This window comes from Poecilia formosa, unplaced genomic scaffold (genome assembly GCF_000485575.1).
Source record: "Poecilia formosa unplaced genomic scaffold, Poecilia_formosa-5.1.2 Scaffold130, whole genome shotgun sequence".
NCBI classification, from domain to species: domain Eukaryota; kingdom Metazoa; phylum Chordata; class Actinopteri; order Cyprinodontiformes; family Poeciliidae; genus Poecilia; species Poecilia formosa.
Genome location: NW_006800069.1, coordinates 1,183,882 through 1,204,068, shown reverse-complemented (window position 1 = coordinate 1,204,068; position 20,187 = coordinate 1,183,882). Strand labels below are relative to the sequence as shown.

Below are 20,187 nucleotides of genomic sequence, written 5' to 3'. Positions count from 1 at the left end.
AACAAACCTGACTTCTTGAACTAGAGTTTGGTTAAATCGGACCAAACAGGTTGGTGTGAATGCACACTTAAGTATTCAACAGTATTGCTAAGAAGTTTTATTTTAGTAAAAAGTATTTCCTCCTTCCAGCGTGTTTCTGAACTTCCATGTGGGTATCTACTACTTATAGAAACAGTCCAAGAGCCAAAAAATAAAAATAGAAAAACCCAACATCAGTTTTTTTTTTTTTTACTTAAATTTAAGTAAATGTTTTGCGGGTGTATGCAAAACGACTTGTTTCAAAAACCTCCATCTTGTTACCTAGCAACCCCAAGCCCAGCCCCTCCCCCGGCAATCCTTGGAGCTCCACCCACTTCATTAAACTAAGTTTGTTCAGGTGTGGTTTTTACCGCTACGCAATGGCTGCTGCTGGGAAAGGAAAACATGATTTACATAACTTGTGTCCATGCATCTTTTTTTTCTCTGTTAGAGCTTTATTTTATTTTTGCTTACAATGTCCCTGTGATATTACCAAAGAAAGTTGTAGTTTGTGGGAATAAATTCAGGAAGGAGTCCTTTGAAAACTACCAAGAGTTCATGACGGGATTCAGACTTCGACTGAAGGAAGATTCTGGTCCCACTGTTTGTCACAAATCTACAAATTATGGCGGTGTAAGTACAAAAATATGTCGTGTATTTTGTATTTTCCGGCGGGAACATGTTTTATCATTTAGCACAAGCTAACGCTGAACTTAGCCTTTGCTAGGCCTGTGTCTCACGTCATGTTACCCACAATATGCGCGCATTCACTGTTTGTGAAAACAGACACGCGCACGACAACACAATTTCTTTTTAAGAAATGCTACTCCACTAACCTCGCAAATATGTGACAGAAAAAATATGTTTTTGTGCTATTGTCAGCTGCTCGACTTTGTCATGGCGCACTGCTTTGAAGCGAAGCAGAATCCTCAGAGTTTTAATTTATAACGACATAAATGTGCATCAAATCCGCAGCGTTCAGTGGTTGTAGCTTCAAAGTTGTCCAGGAGGCTCCACTGTCCCTACTTCCGGGTCAACGATTTATGGTTGTGCCAATGTCGCCATTTTCACTTGTCTGAGGTACTAATGTAAGCACTGAATTGGGAGTGCTTGTGCTATTTTCAGATGAGAAGATAGTTTTTACTATGTTAAATTAAGAGGAAATGCCTTATAGCCAAAACTTGCTTTGACCTTTTTCGCGACTTTATCCTTGTGTGGTGTGTTCCCCAGTCTCCCTGAAACTTTTTTGTCTTTGTGGCCATAAATTGCAGAACTGCCATGCAAAAAGGCTTATTTTACATATAAAAACTTGGTCTGAAAATGCGTTCCATTTTACAAAATCAAACTTTGTCCAGGTCTCTTTGGTGTTAGTGGTAGAGAAAAGTAAGACAACTTCATTGACTTGCATCGCACCAGCAAGTACCAGCAACACCATAGACCTCTTGTCTGACCTTTAGTTTTGTTTGAAGGTCTATTACGGACACAGCGCACATTCAAAACTTCAGGATGCGGATGTCCGCCAGTTCAATTCAGTGGCAATCATCTCCCACAAACGCGCATAAAGCTTCAACTGCTGCTTCTGCTCCCGCAGCCGTCTGAGCTCATTTTCCCCACCGTCATTCTCTCGATCAATTAAAGTGATTGATTGGCCGCATTGTGTGTGTGTGTGTGTGTGCGCGCGCGCGCATTCTGTCCCCCACTTCTCTCAGAGCAACGATCCCAATAACACCCTCTGATTAAAGTGTGCTGGTGCAGATAGTGCCCATCCTGCTGGGCTGGATAAGGATCTGAACCGCTGCTGCCAAACTGCATATGAGCTATTGATCTGTCTGGAAGGGAAACCAGCTTTCTCCCTGCTAAGATCTGCTCAGTCAGGAAGACCTGGTAGTTCTGTTCATTCAAGTTCAAGTTTGTTCTTTATGACAGAGTATTAGGGCCATGTCATTAAATTAGATGGTAAAGTCTTTGTTTTGAGAAAAAAGTCGAAGTGATAAAAGAATAAAGTAATATTTTTAGAATAAGATTGTACGAGAAAAATCAAAATAAGAGAATATAATCAGTTTTTTGAGAATAGTCAGATTTGCAAAAAAGTCATGAGTCTAAATCATTTAAGAATAAAGTAAGATTTTTTGACTAGTTGTACCAGAAAAACGTCAAAATAATGAGAGTAGGGTTGAATTCATACAAGAATAAAGTCGTACGTGAGAAGTTGAAATCTTTCGAGAATAACATATTTCAACTTTATTCTTGTAATTTTATGACTTATTGTAATTTATTTTCTTAGAATGGCACTAACACTCCATCAGACATCTTTGTAGATTTAACATAATTCTGAAAATATATTCACTTTAAATATAGGAGATCCAGTTTTTAGCACTTAGCTGGCAGATCAACAGACTAAAAGTTGTCTACTTCCCATCATCTCATATGCTTTGTTTCCACTGCCAATCCCTTCCTCACTTAATCAGCGTGTCCCGCCTGCTCTCTCTCAAGGATTCAGTTGGACTAGTTGGGTCTACAAGCGTCTTTATCTGTGAGAACCTTTGGGTCTCTTTCTTTGTAAATCTTCAGTCGGCCAAGTCAGCTAATTACAGGAACGTTTTAGAGGGATGTTTGGCTGCGAGTGCGCCGTGATTAAGCTCCTTAGCAAGTGGAGCTCTTTTTGAGTTTATCTACCCTCCATTTTAGTTGCTGCCATCAAGCTGAATTTTTTTAATACAGTGAGGTTTAATACAGATCTACATTTAAAATTGGCTCAGTTGAACTGAAAGGGCGGCTTACAGGGCAGGAAAGCAATTTTTTTTATTTTTATTTTGATTGAATGATTTTACATCAGGAGTTTAGACGTTCCAGCTACGGTTTTCATATAATCCCTTTAGGGGCAACAGGCTTACAAGTGAAATTATTGAACAATGAGGAGTTTATGATCTGTCTGTAGAATGCATTACTGTTAAATGACAGATTAGTGGCACAGGATGGAGGGTCTAGTAAGGGTTAAACAAACTGTTTACTAAAATGGAACAAACGCATGAAGCCAATGCAGCCAAGTGAATAAATTAGAACAGAGGTTCCCAAACTTTTCAATGACATCTATATGTTTACATATAGTTTCACTTTAACTTATTTGTCTGGAACAAATAACATTTAACTAACCATTTTAGTTAAATGCATTTAACTAAAATGGTTTAGTTAAACCTAAGCCTAAGAACATCAACAAAAAATGCGTTTAACTTATTTTTTTTAAACTCATTTTTTGTTGATGTTCTTAGGCTCATATGTCCAAAGAACGACATTGTAGAAGCCCCTCTAACTGTATTTTAGTTTTTAGTTTTAGTAGGTTTTTTTTTATTGACTCTCTTAACATTAATATTAAACATCCATATGTCCAAATATATTTGAAAACACAGGATTTGCCAGATGATTGAAAAGCATATGCTAAGTTAAAGCATTTCACAAAGATTATTTAGCTGAGAGATTGTATTTAACTTGAATGAGAGCTATACTGCTTTAAAAGAAACTTATCTGCATGACAAGGCATTCAATTCTACTTTGGGATTTCACAAAAATATATCAGACATGAACTTATTTAGATTTTTAGAAAGAGTCAGGGGCAAACAACATTACTAGTTTGGCATATAGCGTCATATCAGTAGTAAACAAGGTACACAAGTGATAGTGAGGTATACCAGGGCAGAAGTTTAATGTATTTATTTCTTTATCTTCTCTAAAGAGGCACTAGCTGATCCTCTACTGCCAATTCTGGTCTGTATATGTATTATTTTTGAAACATTGACATTGATTTTAGTAGAGGGATTCAAACCTGCGAATATCTCTTTGGCCAGATTTTCTGTAAATTAAGATGCCCATATCGATCAGTCTATCAAAGCAAGAAATCGTTGCTGCCTTTAAAACTCCTGCAAAACAAATGTAGAGGTTGTCAAAGAAGAAGAAAGGAGAGAAAAATGTTGCTGTTGGCAATAAAAAGAGATCTATAGGAGGAACAAGGACGAACAAGAAACAATGTTGACTGGATGTTGGGGAAAGTCTGTGATTTAGAGTTGAAAAGTAGCAATGAAATGATGCACTAAAAAGAAATCTGGGAGGCAGTGTTGAAAACAAAGGGGATTCTGTGAGTTGCTGTCTGATATCGCGGGAACATAGGATGTGGTTTTCCTGTGCAATAAGAGAGTCTAGTAAGGGTTAAACAAACTGTTTAATAAGAGCATCTTTGAACCTGAAGTGTAAAGGTTTTCAATAATGCTGCTGATTTCTAGCAAAAAATGTGACCTGTTGGGTCTTTTTGATGTTGAGAACTTTTTGTTTGAGTGTTTTTATCTTCATTGTTTTGATCACTTTTGTTTTTGATGTAATGGCCTCTTAAGGGTTACAAGAAATGGACATGATCCAACCCTAGTGATTGCCTTAGACTGCTAGAACCAACAGCAGGGGTGAGGTTGGATCTAATCACCTGGCTTTAGAAGATCCCTGGCACTTGGGCGACTTTTTAGTTTCCAACATAATTCTTTTTATCTATATACATTTCAGGGCAATTCTCCCAGGAAGCAGGCAAAACTTGACTTGGAAAACGATGGCTTGTGAACGTCTCTGCAAGGAAGATCAGACAGAGTGAGAGTTGGAGTTTTAAAAGTAGGTATGACCTTACTTTTTGAACCAAAGTTACAAATGGATGACAAATTACGTAAAAGACATTCACCATCTTCAGGACTATAATTGGTGCAAACCAATGGAAAGATTAAGATTTATTAACATAATTGAGGGACATCAAAATTAACTGTTTCATTATGGCTATTGACTTTTTTGTTGGATAAAGTTTCTTGGGAGGGAGAGGACGGGAGTTTTTTTTAAGTTGATCAAATCAGCTGCCTAGTTCAGATCTTCTTAATGTTGCTCTTTTGTTAATAAATAGACTAGTTCTTGTATTGGAATCTTGTGCAGATAATGCAGGGTGATTCATAAAAAGTCTTGAAATGTCTCAAATTAATTTTAAAGAAATAAGTTGGCCTTAAATATGTAAACCACAGGTCTTAAATTTGGTCTTGTCAGGGCTATTTAATCATATAGTCTATGTATTTCTTTTCTGTTGGGACTTTTCTGTCAGGCAAAAGGTTGACAGGAAAACCTCACTCAAACCTCTTAATTGTAGCTAGCTACCTAGATAACTATCTTTGTATCTACTTTGGTGCAAATTCATCGCCAGGTGGCTGGATTAAATTCGTACATTTTTTTGGCGATGTAGGTCTGAAATTTAATTAATAATGGGCTTAAAAAGTCTTAAATTCGAGTTGGTGAAGCCTGCAGAAACCCTGTAATTTATTCTGGATCCCAGTTTGAACTTATAACTTTGCTGTTTGCTCCTTCCAACTTTCAATCGTTAAACTTCCTCTCTTGCCAGTCGCTACAGACCTACGTTTCGTTCAGTTTTACTTGCTTGGAATGCAAAGAAGATTTGCAAACCAAAACCTAGACACCTTCTATTGTCTCTTTGCCTTTCAGTGTGTGTCTCCTGTTGCTCACCGGTACACAGTGTGCTTCAAGTCTGCTCGTAATCGTCTGCTTTCTCTGTCTGCTAATTGTCTTGGCTCTGCTGCAATGCCATTAGCATTTCCCCACTGCGTGGATAGGAAAGGGCAACCGGCCCCCTGTCCGAGAAGTGAAGGATTGAGCAAAGAAAGACGAAGTGTGGTTTCGAGAAAGGAGATGAGACCAAACAATAGTGCTTCTAGGATTTGGCTGGCGCTGTGGATTGTTATTATGTGTGTACCTGTGCGGTTGTTTGAGGTAGATGTTCGTGAATATGAGTGGAGAAAGCAGAAATGCAGAGATAGATGGTGTGTATATCATTGGAGACGCTGGTGTTTCTGTGTTTTAGAATGTAAACAAGTATCTTAAAAGGTCAGTGAAATTGACCAAAGTGCGACAATTCAAGTTCCCAGAATAAAAGTGCATCCACTTTAATAATTGCAATGTGGAACAGAAATAATGTACAAGTTGGCATATCTTTACCTGAAATCCTCTGCCATCTGTCTTTGACATCCGTGTTTATATTTCTAATCAGTAAAGTTGATGTACGACTTTACTGTATGTCCAGCAGTCGCCCTGCTTGGTCAGCAGGTGTGCAACAAATGGAGGCACTGTGACGACTTTGAATCAGAACTCATAAATGGGTTGTATGTTAGACTAAACCACAAGGCCCAGCATATAGTACATCTCTCTGTAGGAAAACTAACCTGATGTTCACAGTTAAAACCAGACATTTACTTCAACAGTAATATAGACACAATTTTTCACTTTCTGACATTAAATTAAGAAACACTAAATATTTGCCTTTCATCCAACGGGATCCAAGGGTATTTATACATCATGTATGACCTATTGACATCCATAGTAACAATTTACACAGTAAAACTCAATTTAGAAAATTTCTCCTTCCAAACAGTTTCATAGATTGTAAGAAAAACAATGAAATGCCAATCTTTGGTCAGCAGATGGCGATAAAGTAAAGAGCATGTGGGCAATGGAAATACAAAAAACTTAGCTGGTGACTATCAAACAGTTTTGATGTTATTTACAGTTTACTCTTTTATCTGTAAGAATTAACAAAGTTCATAGCAACAAGAGATGCAAAGTTTTTGAGAAGTTTAAAAAGAAGTTCTATTATGATTATCCCTTGTAGTAGAGAAGACCTTATTGAGTCTTCAAAGATACACATCTACGTCAGATCAGACAAAGCAAGTCTGGGGAAGTGCATGATTGGTTTTGTGTGTCCTTTCATTGCCTTTCCAAGAAAACAGAGGTCACTTAGTGAAACCTGTTTCATTTTCCCAGTTGTTTTCAGGCAACAGGCCAAATGTGCAGCATACCTTTGATGCTCTGAGTCGTGGAGGAAATTTCTCAATTTACCAGTCAGTCTTCAATTCAGTTCCTACAGATGGTTAGTGACAGAGAGAATGGGTTTGAAGATGCACGAAAGCACCAAGTTGAAGTTGTTCTCTGAACTTTCTCTGCATGCTGGGTCATGGCCTCATCGATTTAAGAGGAGCTCTATTCTCACTCTGCAGAGATGCTAAAGACGGTCGAGGCTTTCAGGAGTTTGTGACTAAATATAAACGTAAACTTTTAAAGCATAGATCTAAAGAGGAATGGTTAAAGATCGTTTCTAAGGTGTGATTGAAACCTTACTTTCATTTAAGTAGGGGAAAAATGTTACCAAGAAAGTCCAAGATTTAACTATGCGTCTTTCTCTTTTGCCGGTTTTAATGGTCACTTTAAAAAAAAAGATTTTTAGTTGATTCTGCTTGCTTGTGCAGAAAATGGAGAAAACAAATTAGCAGAGTTAGAAGCCACAGAAGAAGGAACACAGGGGATTTAATGCACTTTTTATTTTTATTTTTTAGCAAATCTTTGTGGCCACCATCTTTGCAGTCTCAGTATCTCATTCACAAAGCAAATACTACAAATTCATTGACGGAGCAAGTATATCCATCAAATTCAATGGATGTCTGTAATTGTTATGTGACTTAAGTGCACAATTGAATTGGGTTAGACTGCTGCATGCTCACATCTTAGAATGATCTGGGGTTTCTGCCAGAAAACTTGCTAAGCCCAGCGGTAAGTCATTCAGCGCCCTACCATGTTTTTGAGGAATTAAAAAAAAAATAGACAGGAAATTTGAAAATATCACTAGGTAATTGTGTTGTAGGAATGCATTAGCGTTTAGGTATTAATAAATGTAAATGCTTAAAAAAGGCAAACATAAAAAAAAAAAAGGCTTAGTCTGGCAGAATTGAAGCTTGGTGGCCCGTCAGGCTTATAAAACACCTGGGAAACCCTTGTGGCCTATTCAAAGCTTAGACCTAAATCCAAATAAACTGTGATAAATCTTGAAAACTGATGAAAATACATACAACAGAAATACTGACATTTTGTAAAACATGAAAATGTAAAAAAAAAAGTTCAAGTGTTGTGAATATTTTGTAAAGCTGTAATCTTAAAAGCAATGTGGCACGAGGTAAATGTGAAACTTTGGTGTAAATGGTGTGATGATGATAAACGGGAGGCACAAACCTTTAGTACATTTCACACTTTCACCGTTTGTGTCATTAAACCTGTCTCCAAATTGATGGGGTAAATGTTTGTGCTTGTTCAGGTGATGGTCTCTTGAACAAACGAGACAACTAAATGTGTGTGTGGGAGATGGCGCGCCATGTTCGTTATTAAAAACACACCCACGCTGAAACGGCGGCGACGGGAGCAACCGAGGGTCCCCGTCTGTGTTTAACGAGCTCCAGAAACACTAAAACCCGGGGTTCACATGTGTGCAGATGAAGACACCTTTGTTCTGCTAACTTGTAAGAGTGTGAGACTGTAATTGCATGCCTTACGGCGGACAAAGAAGCACACTTAATCAAGAACTGAACCTCTTGAAATGGACAGTGGACCGTTAAACCCGGCCACTGCTTTCTGTATGGCACTTTTATCACACTGACAGAGGAAGAATCCCGAATAAATGAACTCTAAGTCGAAACATTATATTTGAGTTCTTGATGGATGCATCTATTGCTTCTACTTCCTACAACCTTAGAGCGGGGGGAATAAAGAGAAGTAGCACTTTAAAAATGTATAGACACCCCAAGGGATCTGAGCTCTCAGGTCTTAATTAGCTCGTTAGGGGATAGGTCTGCTCACGGTCATAACGAACAAGCCAAGTGCTTAATTTTAAGGCTTTCTAAACTCTCAGACTCCTTAAACTCTAATATGCAGCCACGGAGTTCTCTAAACTGCATGTCTTAAACCCAGATAATTAAAATAATTGAAACCCACAAAGCACTGGAGGGCTAAAAGGAGATAAAAAGCCGTTTCTTCAGTTCTCGGTGTAATTAAGAAATGGTTGATAACAAAAAGAGTGGAGGTCAGTCTCAGGTTTTGAAGACCAAGAGATCCTTCTAATACAGTTGCTTTTATTTTTGTTGGAGCAAATAATTACTACTTTTCACTCCAGACGGGAGTAGACAAAATTTGTATGCTTGGGGAAATATGGTAAATACCCAAGTGGCTCCAGTACTTGTTCAAAATGTGTGTGAAACAAAGAAAAGAATCTTTTACATAGGGATCAGTGAAAGTATCAGCTTTGCATTTATATGGTGCCTATTCATATTGAAAACATGCATTTATTCTTATTCTCAAACTTTTCCATGCCATAGCCCCTCAAAACAGCATTAGCTTCTGGGTGAGGAAACCCTCTGAAATCTGCAAACAGTGCTACTAAATATGTAAAGAAACATCTTTCTGAATGTTTTTTTCTCACTTTAATCTGCTATTCTCAAAAGTTATTATATTTGTTTAGTATAATTTCTGCCTCATACCTTCTGACTTTTGTTCATGCTACACTTAGCAGCCTGATTAAATTTGGCTGGCAATCAGAGATGAGCATCAGTAAACTACCTTAGCTTATATTTCATAGTAATGATTGAAAGATAAATGTAATTTTATTATAAAACAATTGAAAGTCTGATTCAAACATTTTAGTTGATGTAATTGTTCATTTTTGCATTTTCCCCACTTCATCTTTCTAGTTTTCTGATCCTCTATACTGCCCCCCGGTGGCAGTATCAAGAACACTATTCTAATTCACTATACAGTCAACTTATTGGACATTTCGTTTGTTTCAATAAGACTTGAAGTGATTCATTGCAGAGTTTAAGTGCAGTTTATTACATTAAAGTGAATATTTCAGGAGACAACTGAAGTGTAATAAATCCATTAGCAAGTCCTCTGTCATGACTGATGAGCAGAGAACTGAAAGAAGGAGAATCTTTGGTTGTTCTGATGAATGGCTTCATTTAGTGGGAAGTACAGCCTTTTGTGGAGAGATAATGTATTATTTCAGTTGTCTGGTCTTTAAAAAGTGTAGCAGAAACTAGAGACTGAAGTCGAGCGGTGAAATGAAGGGTAAGGCAGAGCTTTGTAAGGAACCAGAGTTTATTTACCTTCTTAAACTGATTGTAAGGACATTGTAATTAATGTTCTGTCTTCCAAGGTTGAGAGTTTTGGTCAAATTAGTCTAACCATTGTCTTCTTTTGCAATTCCACTCCTTGTGGGATTTGTTCCATTGAGTTCAATTTCTCAGGTATTTTATTCTGGCCAATCAAACAGAAGGGGCGGTGAACAATGATGTTGAGTTTCGTACTCAACTTTTGAATCAGAGTATTGTTGTACTTTAGCAAAGGCAGCAGAGGAAGTGAACAAAGTCATTCAGTCCACATTGGGCATGCTTCTAAATATTGAGCAATTCAAGTCAGAGAAAGAGGAATGCTTAAGATTACTCCCCTCGCGATTTAGTAAAAGTCTAAAGTTTTCCAATTGGCTCCGTTAATAGCAAAAAGGTGGCTAGGCTGAATGCTAGACAAACAAATCCCATTGTTTTGTCCTTAATTCAAGGAGGTAGAAAAATTAGAAGTTGGTGCTGACACTTCCCTCCGCGGTGGGGACAGTCATAGCGTAGCTTTTTTCACGATTAATCTTGTGTATCACAGCCAAATATTAGTGATTACAGGACTTCAAAGTCCATTCCTCTGGGAAAGCAATGGTCTCTCAATAGCCGATGGTCCTGACCCAGGCTAGAAACAGATGACTGAAGTTTGGAAAAATGCCTTGAAACTTTTGAACAGTGATGTCTTACAAGGATTGGAGTGGCTCTTGGGGAATTTTTCCTCAGCTGACCTTATTCTTTTCTGTCCTGTAAACGGTCCCCACCACACAAAGATATATGCGTTAGCCGCTCCTTTGACAGGCCTCACTTCCTCTGAAAGTGTCCTCTGCAAGGGTCTTTTGAGGAGAGACTATAGAGAGACCTCAGCTTGACTTTTGTTTTATGATGAATAAAAAAGGGATGGGAAGGGAGAAAAAAAAAGGTTATTAAAAAAGACAAAAGATGACTCAATAAAACCAGTCCATAAGAAGGTCCAACAGAGAAATGGTGGATGAAGCGGATGGAAATAATGCTGAATTGATACTGATATTGAAACATGAATTATTTTTAACCCAGTAGACCTTAAGAGCGTTAAGAAGATCATAAAGCAGATTCACTCATAATATTTTCACTCTAACTTTTCTCCAACTTTCTTCAAGGGCATCATATCTCCCTCTTGTTCATGACCACCCTTATCCTTTCCCTTATATCAAGAATCTTGTCAATATTTCTCCCTACTGTGGGGGAAGCCTTCATCATCTTAGCCCAATACCACCTCCTGTGCTATAAATCAATTCAGATTTCTTTTCTTTCTGGTTGCTGCTTTAGTTTGCTTCAGATATAAGTTTCATCTCTGCCTGTGGGATGTAAGGAACTGGAAATACATTTTCCTTTCATTTGTTGAATGTCAGAGTTCAAACCTTGGGGGGTTGGGGGGGTGACTGGTGCTTATTGGTATGTGTACTCACTGGGACAGGGATTGTCACTTAGCAAGTTGCTAATTAGCGATCAAGTTGATGGGGAATATCAACAACTTCACAAAAAATAGACTTTAGACAGATTTGGAAATATCAAAGCTTTTTCAGAAATTGTTGCCCTGCTCTTCTCCAGCATTTGACATGAACCTTGTTAATCCAGGAAATGTCACAAAGTGTTTATTGTGGCTCTTGCTTATTATTTCAAGGTTGTTGGAAACTGTGCTTTAAAAATTGATTTTTTTTTTCAAAGCACATAACGTTTTACCCTGGCCCAAACCAAAGAGTAGCATATATCGTGAAGTCCTACCAATGTCTAAAGAAGTCTGGATTAAAATGGTGTCTTAGGAACATGTTGAAGACGGGTAAAGTATTTTGCCCAAGGACAACACAGCGGAGACGGATGGAGCAAAGGCTCAAACCAGCAACCCATTGATTACGGGACAAACGCCTTCCACCATCGCCAATGTTGCAAAGTGTTTCTTCACTTCTCAAATACAGAGAAGTGCTTTTCCTTCTATGATTTTTATTTTTTTTCTGATACTTCTTGCTTTCCTAAAACTTTAGCCTTGTTTTCTGCTTTAAAAAACAATTTGCATCACACAGGCCACCATTTATGCAAACTGTACTTCGAAGCGCTGTACAGAATACATCAAACTGATTTATTACCTTGATCAGCCTTGGGTCTTTGTCTTAACCATGTGTGAAAACCGGGGTCGTGTTAGTCCACCGGCAGCCGGTTCAAAAATCTAGCTGAAACGGCAAAAAGGAAGATTAAAGCAATTTATTTTTCTGTATCTCTAACACACACTCTTTATGCAACTTATCAACTGTAGTGATTTTAATAACTAAGAGTGGAAGAAAGCGTGAAAGTAGAGACCAGATACTGAGGGGAAAACTATTAGAAGGGAAGACAAAGACATTCGGGTACAATTTCACACATTCATATCCACATTTATTCAGGCCAGCAGCAAACACCTAAAATATGCTTGTCTAACATATCAGTGACTCCTTTCTTTTTGACTTGAATAAATTTAAATTTACAGCTCCTTGGAGATCTTAGCTGTAGTAATAAAAAAAAAAGTGGTGGATCTGAACCATTACCATTGCTGTACCTTCATTATGTCTGTAATTCACACTCAGCCAAACATGTCAGTGTGTGTTTCTGCATGTGTGTGAGGCAGAATCACCTAGCCATAGACACCAACTCATCTTCTTTACAACATTACAGCACAAGAACTCTGTTCAGTGGATGTGAAATTCCAGATCTCCTTTAGCTCCAGGGGAGACTTGAAACATTTTTTTTAAACAAATATTTGAATCAAGCTTGTTGATTTGGAGTCATTTATCTGGTTACTTCCACTGCTGCTGCTCAGTCGTAGCTTTTTTTCTAAGGCCCTTTTGCACATCAACCTCTAAAATACTTCTGCTACACATACGGACATTTATATGTTCCCTCACCAAAACTGAAACGGAAACATTGAGCATTTCAATGTTCTTCTTAGGGCTCCCAATGAGCCATCATTTGATCCAGGTGTGTTAAACCAGGGAGAGACCTAAGTCATGCAGGATGCCGGCCCTGATTAAGCAGAAGCAAATTATTATTTTTATTATATAATGTTGTTTTTTTTAAACTCAACTTGCAGTTTCTTTAATCAATGCCTAACCCACACCGCCCTTACTGTCTTTTTTACCCTTCAAGTGAGGTCAAGATCTATGTAAAATTAGTATGATGCAGGTGACCAATTGGATTGTTTAATGACTGTCAGGAAAGGAAGACATTAGAAACAAAGTGCAAAAATATTCATACCTCTGGTAGATTTAGGGAACTGCCAATTCAGCCACACATTGTCTTTTTCTGTCTATTGCTAAGTGTCTTGTTTGTTTATTAAGCTTTCAGCAGAGCTGCTCCATTAATCTCACGGCACCGCTAAAAATGCTGAGCGACGACAATAAATCTAATCTAAGTGATAAGCTCATCATCAAAGATAAACTGTGAAAATTCCAGTGGAAACATTCAAATGGCTCATGAGCAATAAGGGCTGGTGATCGTGGAGGTGAGGATGCTGGAGTGATGTTTTCATAATTACAAGTTTTACATTTTTACAGATATTTTATTGCCATGTTTTTTAAAGTGCATCTTTTCTAACCCTCCTGCAGTCCTTAGAGGGGTCGAGTAGTCCTCCGCATTAACTTTTTTTCCCTACTTTGCGTTCGCTTTTGTTTCCTCTCCTACTCCCTCTTTGCTTCGCCGTTATCAGACTGTGACATTTTCTGCACTCCCCCTCTAGTGTCGCGGGACGTATATACATCAGTTAAACCACTAGTGTCCGAAGTCAGTCCTCGAGGGCGGCATCCTACATGTCTTAGTTTTCTCCTTGGTGGTAGCAACAACCTCCTCAGCATTTCAATGTTCTTCTTAGGGCTCCCAATGAGCCATCATTTGATCCAGCTGTGTTAAACCAGGGAGAGACCCAAGTCATGCAGGATTCCGGCCCTCAAGGACCGACTTTGGACACCACTGATTTAAACTAACCTGTGATGAAGAGCGCAAACCCTGTCTCGTTCATGAAATTTTCTGAAATCTTGAAGGTGTAAAAATAGAAACGTGGGTATATCATGGAACATATTTTTTTTTCTATAGGGACAGGTTTAGATTTTGTCTGCTCTGTATGAGTCACAATGCAAGAAGGCCATTAATCCACATTTTCCACCACCGAGAAGAAGAAAAATCAAAGCTGCAGAATAACAATGAGGCCATTTCTGTTGCTTGAGGATGATTGCAGGTTAGTTTTCTGAGCAGCCACCCAGAACATTTGAGAAGGGGCTGGGCTGAAATGATCTGCAGCTCGCCTGTAGGGGACAGCAGTTCCATTCATGTGCGAAAGCTTCAAGATTAAAATTCAGAGAGTGAATGAAACTGAAACATAAGGTGCTTTTGGCCCATTTGGCATTCATTTTAGGGAGAGTTTATGAACCTTGAAGGGCTTCTGTTGGTACGCAGTGTCTCATGTTTATGAGGCTCAAACATCCCGTCTAATATTGTATCTGATTAGTCTTGGAAGCTAACAGGAGTTTAACCGGAGAAGATTTCTGTTCCTTTCTGATGAATTTTATTGAAATTGACAGGAAGGAGATCAAACCTCTTTTTTGATTTCCCTACTTATTACACTACTGCAAAATTATATCCCAGAAAATATTTTCATTGTTGATGCTGAGGGAGAGTTGAAACAATTTTAAAATGGTCCATAGTTGATGTTGTTAAAACTGGCAAACAATTGGTTTAAAAGTGAGACTGAGAGGTTTTGTGTCTGACCAGGTAGTCAGGAGCACCACAGGGCACTGTTCTCTCACCATTCCTTTTCACTCTATAAACCTCAGACTTACTGACGGTTCTGCAGTAGTTTAGTGTATCAGAGACGGACAAGAAATTGAGTAGTTGGGTAGCATGTGTCAGAACTGTTATCTCATCTTAAATTTGAACAAAACACAGGAGAAGGTGGTGCATAAATAGCTTTGTGATCACCAAGGCAACCAGACGATTTAGGTCGGACTGGACAGTGAAGTCGTCCACAAGAAGGGACAGATTGTGGTTCTTGAGGAAGCGTAGGTCCTTTAGTTTTTGCAAAAGATGTTGCATATCATCTGAATGTTTGTTGATCATAATCTCCTCTGGCATCCACATGTATCCCAGTTTACTTTATAATAATGTCCTTTATAAATAACACTTGATGTTGACACAGCATCTGTCACTGATTCATCCGGTGTTGAGACTCCTTATCATATCAACACATCTGTGTCACAGAACTTGTCCTCCAGAAAGTCATATATTAATAATTTATGATTATTAAATCATATTGGAAACACCTATAAAAGTAAAGCAGAAGTTTTTTCAAAAATAATTGCTTCTGTTGAATTTATATTTTAGTGGTTTCCAGCAATTACTGCACCAGTAATATTATTTGAAACTACTTAGCCCTATTGTAGGATTTATCTCCCAATTAAAGGTCTTTAATAAAACTGGACCGGTTTAAAGTCGTCTGTAAAGTTGCTGGGAGCTGACGGCTTCAGAAGCCAGATGTCTGGATTTAAAAGGGTGAGTTAGGATGACATCAGTTCTAAATCTAGATTTTAATATTTTGCCGTAGATGTGCTTTGACATTCTTACAGCTCATTAAAATCTCTTGGATCTTTATCCACATCATCAAAGGGGATCTTCAACATAACATTTATGGCACCACAAGTTATTTTACTGCAACTGAAAATGTTTCCTCCCCTCCTGTTGTTGCATAAAATATAAAACATTTTGAAATTCTTTTAAAATTCTAACTCTTAAAAAAATGAACCCATTTTATTTTAAAGCAATATGAAAAAATACAAAAAGAAAAAATCTATTTCTTCTTTTTTTCCCCAAATGACTTTAGTTTATTCACTCACTTCTAATGCGTTTAAGGTTGGGGTTAATTTTTATTTTTTTGTGTGAAAAGTTTCATTGTCTATAGATCCTTCTATTGTTTATCTCTACATAAGCAATAGAACGTGCATTTCCCAGCAGAGCTTGATCAAGGCCTCTAGTTTCATAAAAATTTTCTTCATAAAATCCTTTTGACTACTGCAGAAGTCTTCGGAGGCGTGTTTTCAGTTGTTTTGGTGAGCTTGACACGGCAGTAACGGGTTGCTCAACTTTTAATCTCCTGCAGCTTCTACAGTTGCGACTAAAACTGGAGAAACCTGTGAAATGGTGTTGCTGGTTTCTGGTCGTCTTTTGACAACCAGTGATGTGGTTGACCCAGTTTTAGTAAACTGGGTCAAGGCAGACCAGGACCTTCATGTGTCAAGACATGAAAAGAGGATGCAATAAGAGAACCGACTCCCATGGTGGCAGAAATGTCCTGACAAGCTTCCAGAAATAAGAGGCTCACAAACTAAACTTGATGTTTTGGATAGAGAATCCAGTGCAGTGATGATGACTAGTCAAAAAGTTGTTCATAGCATGTTTATAAATAAATTATAACTAAAAAAATGTTTCATAGTTTTATTGGAAAGTGCATGCAATGTATTAAATTGATGCCAACAGCAGCTTTGAATATTTCCATTTTTGTTTAAATATGTTTTATTTGATTAGATGAAGTGAATTTTGGAAAATTTTACATATTGACCAGAGAGTGTGTGCTTTTGATGCTTCTGTGGAGCCTAATGTGTACGTGTTGACATAAAAGATCTGGAATTTACTGCGTGTCCTAATCTCATCCTTTTTGTTTTAAAAGTATCAGCCAACAACATGAAACAAATACTTAGAAGGTCTTGGCAAAGCCTAAGCAAAGACGAAAAGGCATTTTGTTGGATTCCTTCAGAAATTCAAAATGATCAAGCTTTAATCTCTTTATAATAAATCTCTTGGAGGATTAATTCCTGTTTATAATATGAAAGAGCCTTTAGCAGATTTATGGATAGTGAATACAATCGTAAATAAATTAAAGATGTAGATAGACAAAGATTGAAAATGAATTTTTCCATTTTCATGTGGTAATTTAAGCCTACAGGGGGAGGAGAGGCTGGCTTATTTTGAGATGTGCTGCAGGATCCGATGTGTGAAAAAAGCCAATGGATGGACGGATAATAACAGTTTCAACCCTCTAAAAGAATACCTTATTTTAATATACAAACAGCTGTGCCTAGCTTGCTTTAACAGCACACACCCTTTTGATCTTTATCTCTACCCACAGCACTTTTTCTCATATCTTGAGTAATGAGTTCTTTTTGTCACTGAACCTGATGAGAAAAATCTAGAAAAACACGTTGGGTTTGATGCCTGTCTGAAGTCAACGTTGGCAGGTGGAGTCGATGTGTTACTCTGCTGTAAACCTGTAAATGTAAGACAAAAGTCACTAGCAAGTCCACCAGGAAGGTTGAAAAGGTAGTCAAGTGGACAACCTTTGCAAATTTAGAGTAGGTCCAAAAACATGTCACTTGAGGGGCTGTCAATGGGGACCCATTTGGGCTAAGAGTCCTACATGTGCAGTGAACCTGCAACTTTAAAAACTCCACTCTTGTTTCCAATCAGACCTTCACAATTTCAACCACTTAGGTTTTCGTATTAACACAGGCAAATATATTGTCTACTAAAAATTATGTTCCACTAAACTGTGCTGAACTGCACACAGTTGCACTGTTTTGAACTAATGAAATCACATTTTAAGGGATTTAGTTGTGCTACATTTTAATTAAGGATATTACAGTAAAAATGAAAGAATAAATGTGAGCGCCATACATCATATTTTAGTTGCACAAAATGTGGAAAATGTTAACATTGAATATACTTTTTCTTCCAATATTCAATCATGTGCTAGTTGAGATGTTTATGAACATAAATCCCTCCTGAAATAATTACAGCAACAGTAGGTAACTTTTATAAAGTCTTTTTGTTTAAAACTATCACCCTGTTGTGACCGTATGATCAGATGGGTAATCTGTGGAAATACTGATCTCTTCTGTCTTCTCCCAGTAGTGACTGCAGAGGAGAGTTGTCAGTCTTGCTTCGGTACACGCTGGTCTCTCCTTGTTCTCTGCTAGGCTACAGCTTCTCCCCATCAACACAGCCTGAGCAGGAATGCTAAGGCTAGTTAGCATGACCCCTGATGATGACTTCCTGCAACATTAAGTTGTTTCTCCACCATTAGCACACTTAGCAGTTCATACATAGGATTGATTGACAGCTCCAAGACCCTCCCCTGGCTCTGATTGGTTGTTTTTGACCAGGATTGTTGTGCTCAGGGAGGGGGTGGAAGAGCTGTTTTTTTTTTTTTTTTTTTAACAGATTACCATACTCACAACATGGAAATGGTTTTAATATGTAAAAAAGCTGATTTTTAAAATAAGTTGCATACAGTAGCTTTAACATTTGCTGTTAAAACTGTACTTCTACTTGGGTAGAAGTAAAAAATCACTTCTACCCAATCTCATAACTCCAAAGACCAAAGACTGCCAAGGCAGTTCTGAGCCCTGAGCTTCATTGCTTGCTGCAGCAAGGAGAACAGTAGCCAACATCAGATCCCAAGGCATTCCAAGCATTGCGCTGAACAATTCAAGCCTCATACAGTCTATGAACACTTACGTAGCCCAACCCACTAGTCAGACAATCTTGAAAGCACATTAATGTCAACAGCTTGGAAACTCACAATCCCAGTAATTAAAAAATCAATTCTACCCAATCTCATAACTCAGTTTTCTACCACATGTCCACAGAAAAGGCTGTTGTGCTGTGGACTGTGGCAGCAGCATGCTATTTTCCCCACAAAAACATAAAACGTGGGAAAGCTAAAGTTGACAGACTAGTTTTGGATGCATTTTAAGCATCTCAGCTGCTTCATTGTACTTTAGCCTTACATCAGATAGTTCAGACAGGCGAAAGAAGCTGCCCGAAAAACATTGCACAGCAACAGATTACTAGATTTTATCTCCCTACTTCAAAGTAAAAGTGTCCAAAAGTTAACAATCCGAAATGCATGAGCTGTGTTGGTTTTGGATTCTTTTTCAGACAGAATGTGCCCGGGCGTGAATTTCCACTTTGTGTTTACCTGTAAGACTCAGGTGAGTTGAGATGACTTGGCAAACCTGTAAACTCATGACTCTCTCTCCTTACTGTAAAACCATGTTTATTCAAATATAAAATGACTGAAAAAATAATTCTTATTAGTAATATCATTTAAAATTATTTGACTTTAGCTATATTTATGTAATCATAGAATTGTCTTTTAATGCTTGTTAGCATCAGCTAATGTTGTAATCTTTCAATGAGAAGGGTGAAACCTGTTTTTGACATTAGAAAATCTTTTAAATTTGGACCAAACCAAGTCATCATACTCATGCGGTCGCCCAATAAAATGAAAAAATCATTTGATTTAGTCTGACAGGGAAGCCATGTTGAATGCACTAGTACAGTTTTCTATAAATACATAAACACAAAGTTGAAAGATGTCAAAAGGAGCATCTTGTCAAATAACATTGTTGAAGTTTATTCTTTGCCAACATTGTGTTTTGCTCAGTTCTCCTGAACATGTCAGTCAAACTGAGCTTTGACTTTCAGCCACTGCGACACCAAGTTTCTTTTTTTGTTTTGTTTTTGTTTTCTTGCCGTGTTGAAACATCGGGTCGCTGAGATGAAGCTTCAGCTATTCAGTGCATAGCCTGATGTCTGGTTAGGAGTTAATGGTTGGGTCGATGACTGCGATGTGCAGCCCAAATCATTATCCCTCCACCACTGTGCAGCTGATCATGGTTTTGGTTTGTGCATTATGAACAATAATGAGAGAAATTAGATATACTCCTTGAGATTTTTTCCTCTGAGCTCCCCAAACCGATGGGCACCAACAAGTGAAACGCCTGCGTTTCACTTGTTGGTGCCTGACCCATGGCGAAGTTCATCAATGACCAAGTTCATCGGTCTGTGCCACAGTGTTGACACACACATCTGTAGGCCTCAGACCAGCAAACTGACCAACATCCTGCTTTTATAAAAGTGATCACACCAATGGTGGTCAGTTATAGTTAAGTTTGTTCATGTGGCAGCACCTAGCCACTACTTTCCCTCATAAATCCTATGGAAACAGGAAGAATGTGCTTAGTTTCTACACAGAAAGTGTCAGCTTGATAAAATAAATGAGTTTGAAATCTTTTATTTTTTTTTAAGCCTTAGTTTAGATTCA

At 38.0% G+C, this 20,187-nt stretch overlaps 1 long non-coding RNA gene across 1 annotated transcript; it reads left to right on the top strand.

Moving 5' to 3' along the window:
• The first annotated feature begins 344 nt into the window (after positions 1-344).
• LOC103144654 (uncharacterized) lies at positions 345-16,713 on the top strand. The gene is made up of 3 exons (XR_001663299.1): positions 345-651; positions 4,564-4,665; positions 16,183-16,713. It is a non-coding gene; the product is annotated as an uncharacterized LOC103144654 (long non-coding RNA).
• The last annotated feature ends 3,474 nt before the right edge of the window (positions 16,714-20,187 follow it).